Source organism: Corvus cornix, chromosome 2 (genome assembly GCF_000738735.6).
Source record: "Corvus cornix cornix isolate S_Up_H32 chromosome 2, ASM73873v5, whole genome shotgun sequence".
NCBI classification, from domain to species: domain Eukaryota; kingdom Metazoa; phylum Chordata; class Aves; order Passeriformes; family Corvidae; genus Corvus; species Corvus cornix.
The window spans coordinates 71,468,385-71,486,787 of record NC_046333.1 but is presented as its reverse complement, the minus strand read 5'-3'; positions in this window follow the sequence as shown (position 1 = coordinate 71,486,787).

Sequence of the window (18,403 nt, the reverse complement as noted above, 5' to 3'; positions counted from 1 at the left end):
TGCAATTGAGCCGATGCTCAGTTTCTTCAATTTGAGACCTCTGTAGTAGTTTTTGGCCAACAAGGGAGGAGGAAGACTTTCTTTTCTTCTTCTTTTTCTTTTTTTTTTTTTTTTTTTTTTTTTTTTTTGTTTGAATTTATTTTTTTTAATTTATAAAATGATTTCACATAAAATAAATGAGTAAATGCAAAGTAACTCTGTATCCTGAGTGGTGGCATTTGAATGAATTGTCATCATGCAGGAATGAGAGCTGGTCAGTGCTCAAAGACAGTCATGGAAAGCTTATAGATTCAACTAGTAAAGGAGTAGCAAGAAAAACTGAAAGCAGTATACAGCTGTATAAATAATGATGTTTCTCATGTCTCAAACACAGTACAGCATTCTTGTTATCCCACCTTGAAAAGGAGTTAGTAGAATAAAAAAAGACAAGATAAGAGCAGCAGAGATGGTCAGAGGTGTGAGTTGAATTGAGTAGACTATTTTACTTCACCACAGAAAAGAGGAGTATGATGAAAGCTGATGCAGTGCTACGTAAGGAACTGCTTCATAGAACTTCCTAATGCAGGAGGATAGGGGTAACAAATGAAAATATCAGGCTTGACACTATCACCTTTAAAAAAATAACCAAACAGAGCTAAATGTAGAAATAAGTTGAAAAGTATGACTGCCATGAAAATGAAATGTCTAAATTAAAAGCGAATTAAAATAATTGGCTGGAATGAAAAATAAGGGTCTGGTTACAGCCTGTGCTCCCACAAGCCCCTGTATTCTTGCAGGTTTGGTAGTGATCATTTTTAGACAGAGTTTAAAGGAGCTTTTGGTCTGTCTCAGTGAGGAAGAAACAGCTTCTGTTCATGTAGGTCTTTAGACCTTATCCCTTCAGGAATTGCCATCTTGTGCCCTTAGATAAAACCTCATTTACTGGCAGCTGCTGTCCTTCAGATTCATAATGGGACTGTGATCACAGCCTTCATTACTCTCTGCATTCTCAGCCATAGCTCTGATAATCGTCATTTGTTTTTTGTCTGAGATTGGACAGTTGGTGCTTGATGTGTACATGTTTCTGTTTCCTCAGACTGACATGCATTTAATTTAGTTCTGGACTTTGTTCAGCTGCTTTGTTTTGCTGAAATGCTCTGGAGGGTGAGCCTACAGCTACAAATCTTTCCAGGTTTGTGTTCAATTTGCAAATCCTATATTTGTAGCAGGAAAAAAGCACTCTCTTTTCTCAGTAGGAGTGTTTGTCAGACCTTTTTTGGCAACAGCAATAAGTAGTTTATGGTCAATTTCATCAAACACTGGCTTCCCATAAATAAGGATGGGGAACTTTTTACACTGGTAGGCTTGGGCCAAAGAGGCTTTTTCTTTTTGTACACATCAGTACTTGCAGTTTTCAGACACTAAAGGAAAAGAAGATACTGGTCTCCAGTTCTGGCAGTACTGTTAAAAACAATTCTTAGAATCTGAGAAACTGACTGAGAACTCAAGATTGTCTCTTTCACTGAAATGGGAGGCTAACACACATTTCATACTGGTTTATCTAAATGAGATGCTAAGTTACAAAACTGAACTTACACTCAAAGGAATCTCTTCATTGCTTCCTTATAACTCCTCTAATTGGAAAGTGAATGATCAGCACTGGCTTCCAAATACTGTGCATTTTTGTTAAGTTCTCTTTTCTCCCTGTTATATGGCTTCTATTACAGGCAATTAATTAGTTTTTTCCACTATTTTTGTTCTTCTGTCCCTTAGATTTCTATCTTACTATATTTTTTCTTCTTATTCTCCATTCTCATTTCTCCCTATTTGAGCTACCAAAAATACTTGATTGTGTTCTTCTCTTACTCCTTCAAATTAGAATCTCATTCAGGTAATATCCCATTGCACCATCCACAAGGGATAGTTTTCTATAAAACTGTTACCAAACACAGAGTAAGCTACAACATAAGGAAATAAGTCTTCCAAGTCACTGGAGTGCTTTTTGGGATTTGGATGTGTATTTAGGTTTTGTCTTTCATCAAGGGATGGACAATACTTTCTTGGCCATTTCTCCTAGACTTTCCCATCTCAGTAGCAAGAAGAAAATACCTTATACTCTTCCCCATTTATTTTGGATGCAGGTATGAGTTCTTGCCTTACACAGTGAAAAAGGATGAGACTTAATTTCTCAGTCTTAGAGCAACTTGATTAATTTAACATGTTTCTCTTGAGGAGACCCGTATGGACATTGAAGATTTATATAATATATACATATATATAAAATATAAATATTATATATAATATAAATATTATATATACTTTGGTAGATATCCAATTTTTCTTAAAATTATCTTTAGATATGTTTCTCATTTTTTTCAGTCCTCTGTTCTTCTGTTGAGTTTATACTTCACATGAAACAATAGACAAGAATCTATTCTTAACACTGTATCGAGCATTTTCTACTTCAGTGAGATTTTTCTCCCCCATTTGTTGTCCTGTGTATTTTCCCCTAAATTTAATTCCCTGTGCCTGCCCATTCATCCTTAGGAACACTCAAACATAACCTGGTTACTCTGGCATTCAAAGCAACCTTGTGCCTTCCACAGTTTGGTCTCTGAAATAATTTCTCGAGAACTCCAGTTTTGATGTCTATTCCTTGGGTCTCTTCTTAATAGTTTGACTGTTTTTGTCATCAGATGACTGCAAAGGTTAAGTTCATCCTCTTATTCTATGTCAGTCCTGATGGATGCTTGCCTGTTTTGCCCTCAGATGTTTCCTAATGATGGAGACTCCATAGTTTCTGCAGGCAGCCTCTTGTACTTTATCATTCTTACCTTTAAAAAGTCTTCTCTGAAGACTAATTGGAAACTTCCATGGACCACTTCAGATTTGTTATTTGCTCTTATAATGATTGTGAACATGAGGAACATATTGTAAAGATGAAGAGCACAATATCTTTTTAAATATTTTAACAACATTATTTAAGCACTTTTTCAACCTGTTTTTTTTCCCCCCAAATAGAATAAAACCAGCACTAGTTTCTTTAACCTGCCTTTAAATTCTTCCTCTTACACCTTTGAGGCTCCTTACTAACCTCCTGACCTTTCCAACTGGTTATACCTTCCACTGAAGTATATTTGTAGTCACAATACCTTGAGGCCGTTCCAATATGGATAAGACTGATATATAAGACTGATATATTCTGCATGTGACAGGCTGCATGCCTGTTAATGCCTCCCAGTACATGAGGTCTTTACACAGTGCTGCAACAGCATGACATTGTTGATGGGTAGACAGTTTGTAATTTTTATAATTCTGTTGTAATAATCTTTCTATAATTCTGGTACAATTGATTTTTGCTTGCTTCTTGAATTTTAATCTTGCTTTACCCTAAAAATCAGATAATTTTCCAGGATCCTCTTGAATTTGGTATTTTCACTGTATATGGTGTCCCTCCCATTCTGGTGCCATAAATAGTGTTTAATAGGCATATGCTATATTCATTCATGAAGTTTTTATTGATTGTATAGATTGATACTATAGCTAAGGAGGAGTCCTGTAATGATGCCCTCAGTTTTAGCATTAAGTTGTTGATAGCTAGTTTGAGAGAGATTTTCTAAACACCTGTGCAGCCTCTCTAGACCTTTTAGTAATTCCTGAGCTGGCCAACAAAAATGGCATTTGAGGTAAATCCTCTACTAAAGCTAAGATGTGTAAAAGACCACTTCATATATCCACAAAGCCTATTTCTCTGTCAGAGAAGGAAAATAAATTAGTTTGATCTAATCTGCTTATGTATGCACAGCATGTCATTCATGTCTTTATTTTTTTTCCCAGGTGTTTTTAAATCGTGTGTGAGTATTTAAATGGAAATTGGAATCAAGACTGACTCATCCTTTTTACTTTTTTTTGCTTTTAAAGGATGTTTACCAGATTTCCCCTCACCTAGCCTTTCTGTACCTTACTCACCCTTCAGAGATGAACAATATATTCCACAGGTCATCATTAATTACATGACCAAGACAAAAAAAGCCTGTCTTCTAGGACAACCTGTTTCAGTAATTACTACTGTCATGGTGGACTAGTTTTTGCTGCTGTTCAATCTGAACCTTCCACATTGCAATTTATGGCTGTTGTCCCTTGTTATGTTGTCTGCCAGTACTGAGTTATTGTTTGTTTATTTAGAGAGTGTTCTTTCTGCTCAGAAGATCTTTATGGATGGAGTTTCTCTCTCTGCCTATGTTTCAGGCTTATAAGCAGAATTTTTTTCTTGGCTTTCACTGGAAAGCTCATTTTAAGTGGAAAATATATATATACATATATATATATAATAATGCCCTCTAATACAAAAAAGCCTTACACTTACCCATTTGATTTTGTCAATAATACCTATAACAAGTGTTACTTGCACTAACAGAGGCATAACCAGTGTGTTTAATAAAAGTCATGAGTTTTTTTAAGCTATTATGTTATGAAATGTGAGCCTGAATTTATTGAGAATTTATTAATAATTTCAGAACACTGGTTACTGTTCCTGAGATGGTTTTTTTCTCTGCCTTAATTTCTTTGAGCCAGGAGATGGATCCAAAGACAACTGAGATTTTTCAGTTGATTTGGTATTAATATATTTTTTCATGGAGGTTCCAGAAATTCCAATAAACTGAATTCATGTTCTAGTGCTGTAATTCTAAGTTCACCAAGCAGGACCACCTGATGTGATGTTACCCAATATGTGAGAAGAAAACAGGACACCAGAAAAACACCTTCCCCCTTAATTTTGACCATATAGGTGCTGCCTGATTCGATGCTGGGATTTTAAAGTATTAAATCCCTGATTTAGTTAAGTCCTTAAAGTCACGTATAGCTTTAATCATTTGAGTAATTGCAATGATGCTCAACACAAGAGGTGAAATTGAATTCTTGTCCTGAGAGCTTTGTCTAATTTATACAATACAGTTTGTTGTATTCAAACAGAACTATAATATCAACTCAAGAGAATCAGTCTTTTGCCTGAATTCCAGCTTCCCTCTGTCATTAAATGAAAAACATATGAAAAACTAGATCATAAAATCGAATTTTTTGAATGTGCAAAGTTTAGTGCCAAAAGTGTTTTTAAAAATCTGAGATGCCTGGTTTTAAACTAAAGGGAATATTTTTCACAACTTTATCTATTACAATATAAGCAAGTCTTATTTCATGCAACACTAACTTAGAGATGCTTTCCTAGGAGAACTGATTACTATATTTGTTTTCTTGTAGATAGTGTCATTAGTAAGTCACACGTAAAATTTATTAAGACCTATTAATTTTCTTTTGCTTTTGTCATAGACACATGTATGTACTCTAGATGATTTGTAAAATTTTGTGCCCATAAACAAGTGTGATATGAAAAAATGAAGAAATACCAAGACGTCATGAATGTTTTGACTCTTATGAACTCTCTTCATAGATAAATTATAAATAATTATTATAGGGCTTAAACAATTTTTACCTTTTCTGGCCTATTTTAGCACTGGTTTTACAAGTCTCAGAAAACTTGTGGGCAGGAAGGTTGGCTGTAGATAAGCCTATAGCCCATATATGATAGTATTTCTGTAGCTCATGTACCTCCTATGTCTGAGCTAATTCTGTTTGCACTATGCAGTGGTGCAAGACAGAGGAGAAATATGTGTCTTAAGGGCATGGTATTGACTTTAAAGATGGTGTAAATTCAGGTGATTCTGTCTTTAGATAATCTTTTTTTATATATAACGAATTCCTGATTTTACTGCAAGTGGAAACAAGAGTATTGAAGACCTTAGCGAAAAAGTAGTCTTCTCTCCCTGAATTTTCAGATCCAACAGTTATGGGAAGTATTGCATGTATTCTAAAAACAACTTATTTGTCAGCCAAAAAACCCACGTGGTTGAATTGTACCTTTTAATTGCTGTGGCAGTGGTTATGGCATTGTATGCAGAAATACAGCTGCTGGGTTTTATTTCTTTAATGTCCTGGTAGTGTAATTTAAGTGTTCAAGATATGGCACAGCCAAAACTGGGCCAAAACTCTGCAAAAAGTGGGACTAATACAGATTTTCTCTAAAATCTTTTTTGTCTCAGTAACACTGTCCAGAAATGACATTGTCGCATCCTAGATACATCAAGCAGCAAAATGAAAAACAGTTTACCTAAAACCTGTGGGAAAACAATAAAACAAACTTATCAAAATCAAGCTCTTCTAAAATGTAAGTCAAAAGCAAAGGTTTCTCTTCCAGCTGAAAAATGAAAAGTTTCTATTGAATTTGCATTTAAAAAACAACAGTGAAATAGTAACAGGGTTTGAATATCTCTCCGTGAGAAATGAAAATACAGTTACAGGTCCTGGGGCTTCCACATGGAAATACACTGCATCTTGAGGAACGTTTTCCTTTGTTGTTCTTTTGTTGTCATCCTGTGAAGACTCTTTGCTATTTCTGTTTCAGTGGGAAAAGTAGTTCTAATAGGTCTTCAGCAAACATAAGACTTCTGTCAAGGACTAAGGGAGAGGAAGGCAAAAAGACTACAGATGTAGATACAGATCTGATCTGTCTACATAAACTATGATGTCATTTAGATACTTGGTATCTGATAAGCATTTGATGAGGGAAGGCATGCCAAGCAATTAGCTCTAATCAGGAGAATTAAAACTAGACGTATTTGTACATGGATGAATTCCAGTACAAAGAGAATTGGCAAGATCCTTAGCTGTGGCACATCAGATAAGATACTATACTGTACCTAACTTTTTTGCAAGACTCTGATTTTGTGAAAGCAGTAAGACATATGTTTGAGTTATTTTCAAAAACTGGGATGATACTTAGCGAAAATTAAAGTGGACTCAAGAAGCTATTCTGTATTTAGCACATTTGAAAGCCTGCAAATAGTAATGAGTGGTTTCCTCTCTACTGATATAAGGGTAGTGCATTCACTGTATGCATAAAAGTGTATTTATTTTATATATTCTATATTATAGAGACGCTATAGATACTATTTGTATGTATATGTACTCGTGTATATTACAAATCTTTTTTTTGCAGCCTGTGGGAAGGGATCATGTTGGAGATATTTATAGAGGACTGTCTCTGGGAGGGACCCCAAGCTGGATCAGGGGAAGAGTGTTCTGAGTCCTCCCCTTGAGGAGGAAGAAGCATCAGAGACAGTATGTGATGAACTGACCACAGCCGCAGTTCCCTGTCCCCCTGCGCCACTGTTGGGGAGGAGGCAGAGGAAACTGGGCGTGAAGTTGGGCTCAAGCAGGAGCGAGGTGTAGGAGGAAGGCGTATTAAGTCTTGTTTTTTTAAATTTTCATTACTCTAATTTGATTGGCCATAAATTAAACAAATTTCCCCCAAGCTGAGCCTGGTTTGTCCATAACTGTAATCCGTGAGTGATCTCTACCTGTCCCTATCTCAGCCCAGGAGCGTTTCATTATATTTTCTCTTCTCTGTCCAGCTGTGGAGGGGAAGGATAGAGAGGCTTTGGTGGGCACTTGGTATCCAGTCACAGTCAAACCACCCCAACTAGTTTTAATATTTTGGCATAATAGCAATACTGTCCACCACAACGAGGCATGTAGAAGGTGTAATTTTCATGTATTTTCTTCTTTTTTGGAATGCTTAGATAAAAGTTTCTGTGTCGCACAACTTCTGAGCTTTGCTGGGAAAGGGAAAAGGAAAAGTCCTTTTTACCGTTTTTGTGGTTTATTTTCATTTTTCAAGCTTAGAAATGCCTAATACAAATGCTGATATGTAGACCTAATAACAAATACGTTTAAGAATCAAAAAGGATCTTATATACTGTTAAGGTTTGTTCTCAGGTTTTTTCTGCCCTCTCTATATACCCTTTAATAGATGTCATTAACTTAATATATGATAGTCTTACTCTGGGTCTCCAGTTTCTGAGGGACTGGGAACCATGATCTCACATTTTCTCCTGCATTGATAACTTTTACTCCTGGAAGGCTTAAAAGAACCAATGGAAGGGGTGTAAGAAGGGAAGAGAAGAGCAGTGGAGGGTTGTGTCCTATTGTCTTTGCTCATGAGACTCAGAACTTTTTAGTTAGAGAAAAAAAAGTTTTGAGGTTTCTTTTAAAGTACTAAAAGGCTTTTCACATGTGAAAAGATTGGTATGAGCTTAGTCATTTCTGCAGTTCATCAACTGGACAGTATATTGCCATATTAAATGACTAACAGTTGACTTTAATGTTGGGAATATGGATTTCAATGCCATATCATTCTGCTTATTTACATCTTATTTTGTCTTCATTCTAAAAATCATCTTCTGTTTGAGAACTTTGGAAGTGATTAATTCTTACTGAAACTTTTTCCTGTAAATGTGTGTGTGTTTTGTCAGTGTGTGTCTGTGTGCATAAAATCTAAACCAATTCCCTGTAAAGGTGAACTCAGTAACCTTACCATCAATGTCTCCCCTTCCTCTGGCCCATATGTAGCTAGGCATAGATGGGATCTTTGAAAGATTTTATTCCCCTGGTAAACTTTGCAAAATTATTTGGTTTACTTCAGTATTATTTAGGACCTGCCTCCAGCCCTTTAAAGTATCTGTGATCTCTATGATCTGCTGTAATGACTAAGGCATGGATTCAGACTGGCAGGGAATCTGAGACATCTATCCAAAGAAACGAGCTGGTTTTATACACTCCTTCAAGACACAGTATTTCCATAAGTGGTGTTTTTCACTAAGCGACCCATCACACCTTGCTACGTCAGTAACATTTTCCCGGTGTCCCTATATGGGGGGGATCACGCGCTGCCGACCCATCCGGCAGCTTCCGGCAGGCTCCTCTCTGCAGGGCTCTGCCGTGTGGCATCTCCTCCCCACGAGGTCAGGTGGAGACAAGCCTCCCTGTGCTGCCATGGCGTCCTGAAGGCACATCCCACAGCCCACAGCTCAATCCCATCCTGTCTCTCCCCACAATCTGCCAGCCCTGATGTTCTTCTCTGGGAGTGAGCTGCACAAAATCCTGCACACAGCCTATCATGTGGCTGTTGCTGATGCTGTCTTGGTTGGCAGGGTTGGAGGGGAAGGTGGGAAAAGGATAAACAAGAAGAAGAGTGTTTAAAATGCCTACTGTCTATTTATATATTTACTCAGTGCTGGTACCTGCAAAGAGCTTGGGGAGGCCTTCACTTCAGCTAGCTGATATTCCTGGAAGAACAGAAGTCAACAGTGGATTTTTGATGACTTAGCAATTCAAGTGCCATTGCTTGCTGCACTTAACCTTGGGTTGTCCACATGCATGCTGATGAAATTAATTCTAAGTGCTGAATGTTGACATTATTAAACACTTTTATTACAGTCAAAGCTATTATGCACTGCCTTCACAAATTAGCAGTATTAGCCTGTCTTCTGTAGAGGTTGAGGCCAAGAGACCCTCAGACCAAGGATCTTGGAGCAAGCTGCAGCCCAGTACTCTGTAAGCCCTTTGCCTTCCCCATCCTTGTCACTGCCTCTGCCACACTGGCACAAAGCCCAGACTAATGCCCTCAGTGGACTTCTCAGTCTAGTCTTGCTCTCTGCTCTGCTAGTAAGACATTTGTCATTAGTTGAGAACAAACACACTTTCTCCAAGTTTGATTTCCTGAGTACTGCTGGCCTTTAAACTTTTAATCAGTTAACCCAATATTGAGTGTAATTATTACTTGGTATTTAAAACAATTTGTCTTAGTTAAAGCCTGTCTTCTGCAAGAGCATGCATTTTGATATAGAGTTAGGAGGTGGAGAATCCAGGTCATCTTTTTCTACTTCTTACTATAATAATTTTTTTCTCTTTTCATTTAATTTTATATTTCAATTTGTTTTAAATTCCAGCTCTTGGGTTTGGTTTTGCCTTTTCCTGCTAGGTTAGACAGTTTTGTCCAAACCATTTCCCCCCTTAGTTAAAATATTTGTATATTATCATCAAATTACCATACAGACTTCTTTCTGGTAGCTAAGGATACTGAGAACTTTATGTTTCTCCATATGTAAGGCACTTTCTCCAAACCTAAACTAAACTGTCTGATTTCTTTACACAAGTCTTTCAATATGTCAACAGCTTCTAAGAAATAAGAATGCCAGAGTGATTTGGAACATTTTTTTATAGGTTTCACAAAAGTAATATACAAAGGTAGAATTATTCTAACACCATTTCCTAAAAGACTGACAACTTAGAACTCATTTCTACAGTTTTATATAATTAGACTTAGAATGATTGAATTTTTTTTGTTTAAAATGTTGTTTCAAGATGATAAAAACTCCATGAGCTCCCATCAAATTCCTCAAGTACATTCAACCCAAATGAGTGAAATTTTTAGGACAACATCTTTCATTTCAAGTATTTTTTAAATAAAAAATATTTTCATTTCTTGTTGGAAAACTGACCTGGGTTTTAAAATATGGGAAGGAAGGATTTTGAATTTTTTATCATGTGATCCATTCTTTTTCTTTTAATGATGCTCACAATTTTTTTTTTGGCAAACACCAGCACAAAGCCAAAACAATCTGCAACTGTTCCAGCTTAAATTAAGTAGGTGACATGTGGTTATAGACTGCACACAGAGAACATTGGCAATTTTAACGTTTCATGAAAGGGCGAAATAAAAAAATGGAGCTAAGTTCTTGTTGGAGCACTTGTAAGTGAAAAATATAAATAATAAATAAATAAATATAAATATTCAGGCAAATATTCCAACTTTCTGCAAGGATTAAACAGCAAAATACACTCAAAGCACTTTTAAATAAAGCGTAACAAAACCATTCAGGAATCGATCCAAGTTTTAAATTTGGGTTTATCTATTTCTCTCTCTTGTGGAGATGAGAGGCAAAAAAATGAGCAGGTCAAATCCCTGCTTGCATTGACTTTAGTAGAAGGAGATTAGACCATGTATTCACACTCTTAGGGGTAGGGAATGCAATAGCAGCATTGTCATTGCAGGCAATGCAGGAATTAAGATCTTGCATAATGAAGGCTGTATTTCTTTGCTTTGGCAAGATGAGAAAAAGCATTAACTAGGTGATTAGCAGATCAAATAAGCACTTTGAATTTTATTACGATCTTTATCTGCCATTCTATCATACTTTTAGTAGAATATTGTAGGCAAAATGGAGAAAGAAAAAGATGCCTTCAAAGTCAACTTCCGTTCCTACCCCACTCTGCCACCTTTTTTCAATTTGAGGAATTTTTTCCCTTTTCACTATGGGTCATGTTGGATGATGGTTAGTTTTCAGGACTAGGATGGGCTTGCATAGAGGTAAAATGTTTGTTATATTAAAAAGCATTTACTTAGTTCTGCAAATGTCTCTTCCCTACTGAAAATCCTTACACATGTGAACAGGCTGCTTTCCTTATTAGTGGCAGCCAAACTGAGCCCAACCTGCAAAAGGTGGTTTTGCCACCAGGTGACTGCACTGAAGACCGTGCTCCTCTCGACTGATGCAAAGCACGTAAAAATCAGCCATTGATTTTAGACATGTTAAGATTATTCTTTTCCAATGCAGTTTTTATATGCCAATAGACACACTGGGACATGCAGCTGTGGGACAGCCTGCAGCATAATTCACTGGACCCAGGTGATGCTCTGCTTTCTAACTCTCAGGAGGGAGTGGACTCAGCAGAGCTGAGGAGTCAAGCAACTCTCACAGGTAATGAGGAAGTGTCACCAGATGTGTACTTTGTATTGGTTCAAGTCTAAGGGGACTTTCTGCTCAGGAGTTTTAATCCCTTTGCTCGTGGGTGTAATGTTCTTTTGATTTGCTTGACTGTGTCTTTGAATGCAGTGGCAAGACCTGTAGGGCCAGAATCTACAGCTGTCCACTATTTAATTAAAACACAGAACTATTCTGATTATTGAAACAGTAAATATATTGGGATATATATTGTCTGTCTTCCCTATAATCAGTAAAGAATTTCAGAGCATAGATTAAAACCTCCTGAAGAAATATAGTCTCTGACCTCGCAAGGCAAGCATTTTGGGAAGATCCCCCCAAATGCTAGAACAAATGCAAGACTATAAGACATTAAAAGATAAGATCAACATTATAGATAAAGGTTATTATTTAAGCTTAACAAGCAAATTCAACACTATGTTAACTGATTAACAGTAATATAATGATTAATTCAGTAAGATGTGTAGTAATATGCTATTTAAAATGAAAGTGATCTGAGTCTATTATAAGCTGATTTATTATATTCATAGGGAAACTGCTGTAAAAATTAATGTTGTGTCATGCTCTAATATTATCATCAAGGAATATTAGTTTTAACGAACAAAGATAATGAAAGAAAGGGGGGAGAAAATAAAATAACTGAGCCACTTAGTTTTAAAATTCATCACTTTTTAGTGTTCTGTGAATGAACAAATAAGTGGTAGAGTTGATTACTGTGCTGCTGTAGGAGCTAAAGTCACAACAAAAACTAAGGTTGAATTAAGAAATTCTGCAAACTCCTTCTGAAGCCTCGGAGAGTCACATGCTGGAAAAGGCAGATTAGCAGAGCTACCTGCATCTTTCTGGACTCTGTCCTTCATGAACTGGCAGGTGAAATTTGCCCAGAAAGAGGATCTCAACTAAGGCAGCAGCCTGTGCTGCTGGAGACCAGCCTTCACCATGAAAGTGCAGTACTCGAAGTTGTTGTCAATCAAACATGTAGTTGGGTGCAGCCCAATATAGACACCACTGTTTAATACACAGACAGTTATCCAGAATCATCTTGCAGAAAAACTGTGAACTTTAGAGGCAGAAGGACCCACCATACCCCTTTTGACCTCTGGAGGTATCTTTGGGCTTTCTGGGCCTAAGCAATGTTCTAAATATCAGAAAGAAAAACCTGTGGTAGATCAAAGAATAGAGAAATCCAACTCTACAGAGAGACTTCAAAGGTAATTAGTTTTTCTTTTTTTCCTCAACTAAGAAAAGCACAAAAAAGAAAGCAGCAAAGCATCCCCATGCAATTCCTATATTAAGGGATAATAAATTGTTCCCTTCCTCACCCCAGCAGAATTTTCTATTGCCAAGCCTGACATCTGGAGCGTTGTATATAGCCGAATGAGAACTCAGAGGTAAGACAATGCTTTCATCTCAAATCAAGGTGTGTGAATGTTGTTAGGCCTAATTATAAACACTTTTATCTCATGCTCCAATCAATTAACAGTTGTTATTTGGTAGCTGTAAATGCCATGAAGCAGTGCAGTTGTTAGCTACACTCAGGTACACTTAGTACACCAAGGGCTGATTTCCCTCAAATGATCCTTTTTGCACAGAGATTCCTCTTCTGGATGTGCTGTGTTATTTCTGTCCTGAAGGAGAGATTCAGATCCTCTGCTTGATAAAGAAGTACAGCTTCTCTGAAGTTACTGGAGCTATGCAGAGCCACATCAGTTGGATACGTGGCCAGTAGGAAATTTGTTATTTCAGAGCTCAGTAGAAGAGAAAGACAAACTGGAGAAGAACATTCAGGAAAGGAGTGCTTGAAAAGACTAGTTTGAATAATTTGGTTTTATAATTTGGTCTGTGATACCAATCATCACACTATTTAAAAAAGCAAAGGTGTCTCTCAAGTAAATCTTCTCTTTCTCTCCTGTAACCTTATCACTGCCTGATCAAATGTGTCTTAAGTTCCTCTGTGAATAGAAGCTGCACTCTTTGAAACTCACTTCTTAATGCAAATCAGCTTGCTTGTTTTCAGCTTCATAATCTTTTCCACGGCAACAGCCTATCCGGATGTCACAGATAGAAAATGATGACTTTCGATGAGTAATAAGCAGCAGGGGCAAACGAATCCTTCAAGAAGGAGAGTGGAAAAAAAATCCTCTTTAGATTAGATCCAGCAAAAAGAACTGAATTCACCAAGCATGTAATTTAAACCTAGTGATGATATTTGTGAAGTTTATTTGGTCTTAAACTTCTTTTAAGTACTCTGTGTGTGATGCAGCATAACTTGCTCGTCTGCCTGGTCCCCATGAGCACAGCAGCAGACAGACTCCTAGAATTTGTCCCAAAAGAACATGAAAGTCTGGCAAAACATTCTTGATGAATGAAACCAATAAAACAAAAGAGAAACATTTTCAGTAGGGGAATTAGGTGGAGTTTAATGTCCGTACACCATGCTGAAGATTTTTACATGGCAGTGCCTATGTATAGCAAGCTTTTGTCTCTTCTGTCAGAACTGTCTGCCACCTACTGCTTATTCAGAGGGTTTTTTCATAGTTAATAGCAGCATAACTAACAAATGAAGGATATTTCTGGCTGCAGGGATTTTGCATCACTGGGAGAATATTTGAGTGACTTAGAGATTTGTTTTGCTCTTGGTTAGGGCTTATATATTTTTAAAAGACTTAATACAGAAATATAGGGGAGCTAGATCTTCAGACCTCCCTGAGGCAATGAGTATTAGTGATTAGGCTGGGTTCCCTCTAGCCAGAGACACTTCAGTGATTTTTAAAATTAATACGTTGCCACTGTTAAAATCTGAGTGTTATTTGCCTTAGGGATGTGCAGAATGTTGCATACTCCCAGAGAAGGAAAGATCTATGTGTTTTTAGCAGGATCCATGCTGGTTTTAGGTCTTCGAAGAACTTTGCATACTTGACTATGGCATTAGTCACAGCAGCCCATAAGAGGCACTAAATAAGCATGCAGCTTCAGAAGGAAGCAGGGAAAACGTAGAACTTAAATTCAGCCTTATCCTCTTGCACTCCTTGATTATTTCTCTGTAGCAAGGAACAGCCTGAGTATATTAAGGAGTTGCTCTAGTTCAGTGAAACCTCATACAGACTGCAGTTGAGCAGACCCTTCTGATGGAAGTATAATTCTTTTCTTCTCCTCATTAATTCAGCTTTACATGTTGTTTTTCCCACATCTCTATTAGCCTCTTTTATTTTCTCAGACAACCTAAAGCAGCCATGTTGGTCACAGTTACAATTAGTGTACTTTTGCCTTTAGGAATCAATTTTATTCCTCTTGGGAAGCTGAATGTTAATTGTTCTGTATTTGTTTGGGCACCTAGTGGTGTAGAGTATATTACTTCAAGTATCATTTTAAAGCCTTATTTCTTTAATAGCTGCAAATGGAGCAGGTCCATGGGTGACCAAAGGTTGATGGAGGCAGATGGGATGAAATTTTGTATTTGAGCTTCAGTATGCAATTCTTGGCATCTCTTGGTGGAGGCTATCTGTGCCTTTTAAAGCAGAAATTCAGCCTGACTTCACTCTGGCATCTCTGCTGGAGTAAGCACACCATGGTGGACTGCCTGCTGTTTTGACATACTTCACTGTTCACAGTTTTTATAACAGTTTTACCTCATGGAGGTTGGGAGAGGGACATTATCCATTTATAAGTTGCTGGTTTAAGCAGAGTCAGTGGAATGTGGTGATGCTGGATGGTAAAACTAATGCAGTTTTGAATAAAGCTTCTGGAGAGTGAGGTGCTTAAGTTGCAATGTATTGTAAAAACAGTATGAATTATGTGTTTGAGTCATGAGGGCATTGAATAAGGAAGGCTTCAGTAGACATATCAAAAATCAGACATGACTGTAATCATTGCTGGAAAAATAATTAATGCAAAAATAGCAACAATCTCTCCCTGGCTTGCACTTTATACTAAAATACTCCCTAGGATTACTTTTCCAAATAGTTGCACCATCAGTGAAGCTGCTGGTCTCATTCAGCTTCTGTGACCCTTTGTCTTAACCCTGTGGGACATCTGTGAGACATTACCAGCACTGCTCATGTGCCAACTGAGCTGTCTCACTCTCACCTGTGGGTTAAAAAAGTCTGAGCTACTAAAACCACTTTTTAGATAGTCGGTCATGGCTTTTGCCTACTTTTTAGTAGTTAACCTTTTCAGAGTTATCAGTGGGATCTGGTGGCCTACTATGAGTATTGTGGGGGGGAGACAGGTGTGGAAGCTCTTTAGCAAGCACAGGTGAAGACTGGAGAATCAGTTTGTCCATGGCCTCCACAGAAGTGTGTGTTTGAGGAAACTGAGGAGATTTAATAGAACCTCAAATCTGAGACTTCTTTTTTCTCTCTTCCTTTATGTGTTCTCCAATCATTTCACCTGCAGTTTATGCCAAAATGGTGCCAGTTTCTCCCGGGTGAAGATTTGACTATGAAGTAGATCATGGAAACAGTCACAGCACAGGCACCCCTAAGAACCTGTAACATGTTCTGAGTTTCCTAAAAAATGCTATCCATGTCCAGGAATGCATGTCCGTGTTCAGGTGAAACTGAACAGACATATGCAGAGGTCTCTGGGAGTGCCAATTCAAATTCATCTAAATGCAGTGTCACTTATGGAACTGGGCAGGTAATACCAAGAATGACTGTTCAGAAATTATCCTGGGTTTTAAAGTGGGCATAAAAATAAACATAAACAAAGGTGCCTAGTTCACTACACTTTATTCTTTTTTAGCCAATTTAAGATTTTCAGTGACATATCTGTAAGTACCAGTAAATCCCATACAACACATGAGTGAGAATGAAGCTTCCAATGTTGGATTCTGTAGGATTTTTCTAGTCAGTTACAAAAATAATTGACCTTAATATGTGAAAAAAATGACAAGTTATGTTTTAGTACACAATTTTAGAAACCAATTCCAGCATATTCACTCCAAATGTCAATTTTAACAGAAGGAGATGATACTCAATGCAAGATACAGTTTGCATGTATAATAGCCTCAGACATATTGGTTCCAATACATTTCTATCAATTTCAAAGATCAGAATTTAGCTTCAGCTTGAAACAATTAATCTACACAAATAAAAGAATTTAAGCCTGAGGGAAAACTTGAAAAATTTTGTAGTCTGCCTCTTTTGGCTGTTATGCCATTGGTAGTTTAGAAGCAAATATTTGATTTTATTTCTAGATGCAAAATAATGTAAACCATCAGTTCATGTAATTTAAAGAATCAGTTTATTCTGTCCTTTTAATTGCTATTTAAACGTAATTGAAAACCTTCCTTTAAATTAGTCCAGAAGTGGCCTGGATCCTCAGTGTTTCCAACACTAAGGCAGAGTTAGTATTATTTTCTTAGTCTTTGAAAAAGATGTAGTAAGTTTCCCATTTCACTAATTTGTACACAGAAAGATGTATCATGCATCAGTGCTAGGAATATTGTTAATATGCAGTGTGTTATTCTTTGTTTATCCAAATAAAAATAATGACTTGAAATCAGGTAAACAAATTGCCTTTAATTATTTTTTCCAACTATTTGGAAAGTTGAAATACATGTTTAATGAAAAAATGACAATTTAGGAACATCCGGAAGTACAAATAGATGAAATGGTTTATACAGCTATCTGCTTTAAAAAGCTGCACACTTCAATAATTTTTAAACTCTTAACTGTATAAAGTTCTGTTTAAGGCACATCAACTGTTGGAATGAATACATTTTCTTTAAATAGATGCTCAGTAAATGTTAATGAAAACAGAGAAACTTGAAATGAGGCTGACACAGGCAAGAGTTAATGCACAGAACCGTATTTTTGGATAAATTTTGTTTAAAGAATGTGTGGTTTTATTCTTTTCTGTTTATTCTAACATTCAAACCAAGTGGAACTCCAGGGAATTATTAGAGAGACAAATTAAAACAACAGATGGACTTGCAGTTACGTGCATAAGGACATCCTTTCAAAAAGCCTCCTGACAATTTCAGATATTCCAAGTTATTCTATTTAATTTCAAATGAAGAATGTTTCTTTTTCTTCAGAGCTGTCAATCTCAGAAAACCTATAAGATGATTTTAAAACATCATGAAATATATTTTTCCACTTGTCTTTCTTGAAGTACATTGACAATCAGCTTATAAAGTAGGCAGAAAAATGCATTCCATTTTTTTAACAGATGCAAAACATGAGCTCTCAGATCTTTCAAACTCAGCAGACTGCAGTGCTTGCACAAAAATGATTTCTTTGCAGTCAAGTATATTGACATGGTCTTTGAAGAAAAAATATCAAATTTTCCAGTGGTTTGTCTACTCTTAGAACTAGAAAAAGTTTTCTGGAGAGCAGACGTTAATCAGATCAAACCTGCCTGAATGTCTGTAACCCATGAAGCTGGCATAGTATTGGATTTGCCTGATTGCAATGTTGAAAGATAATGAAATAATTTGTGAATTGCAGGGCAACAGAACTGTTATTGCTATGCCCTTTGATTGTTTGGCCTTCTGCCACTTACTTTCAGCTGTCACTATTAATCATGGAAGAAGAACAGAGAGAGAAGCAGAATCCTTACCAGCTCATCCTCAGTAACATGACTTAAAGGGACTTAAAACATGCAAGTTTTGAAGCTTTGAGAAAGGGATGTTTAAATAGCACTCAGCTTGTACAAAATAGACAAATTAAAACCATGAGTGCCACAGAATAGGTGTCTGTAGCAGGGGAGTATGCTTGGCCACCTCTGTGATGGGCACA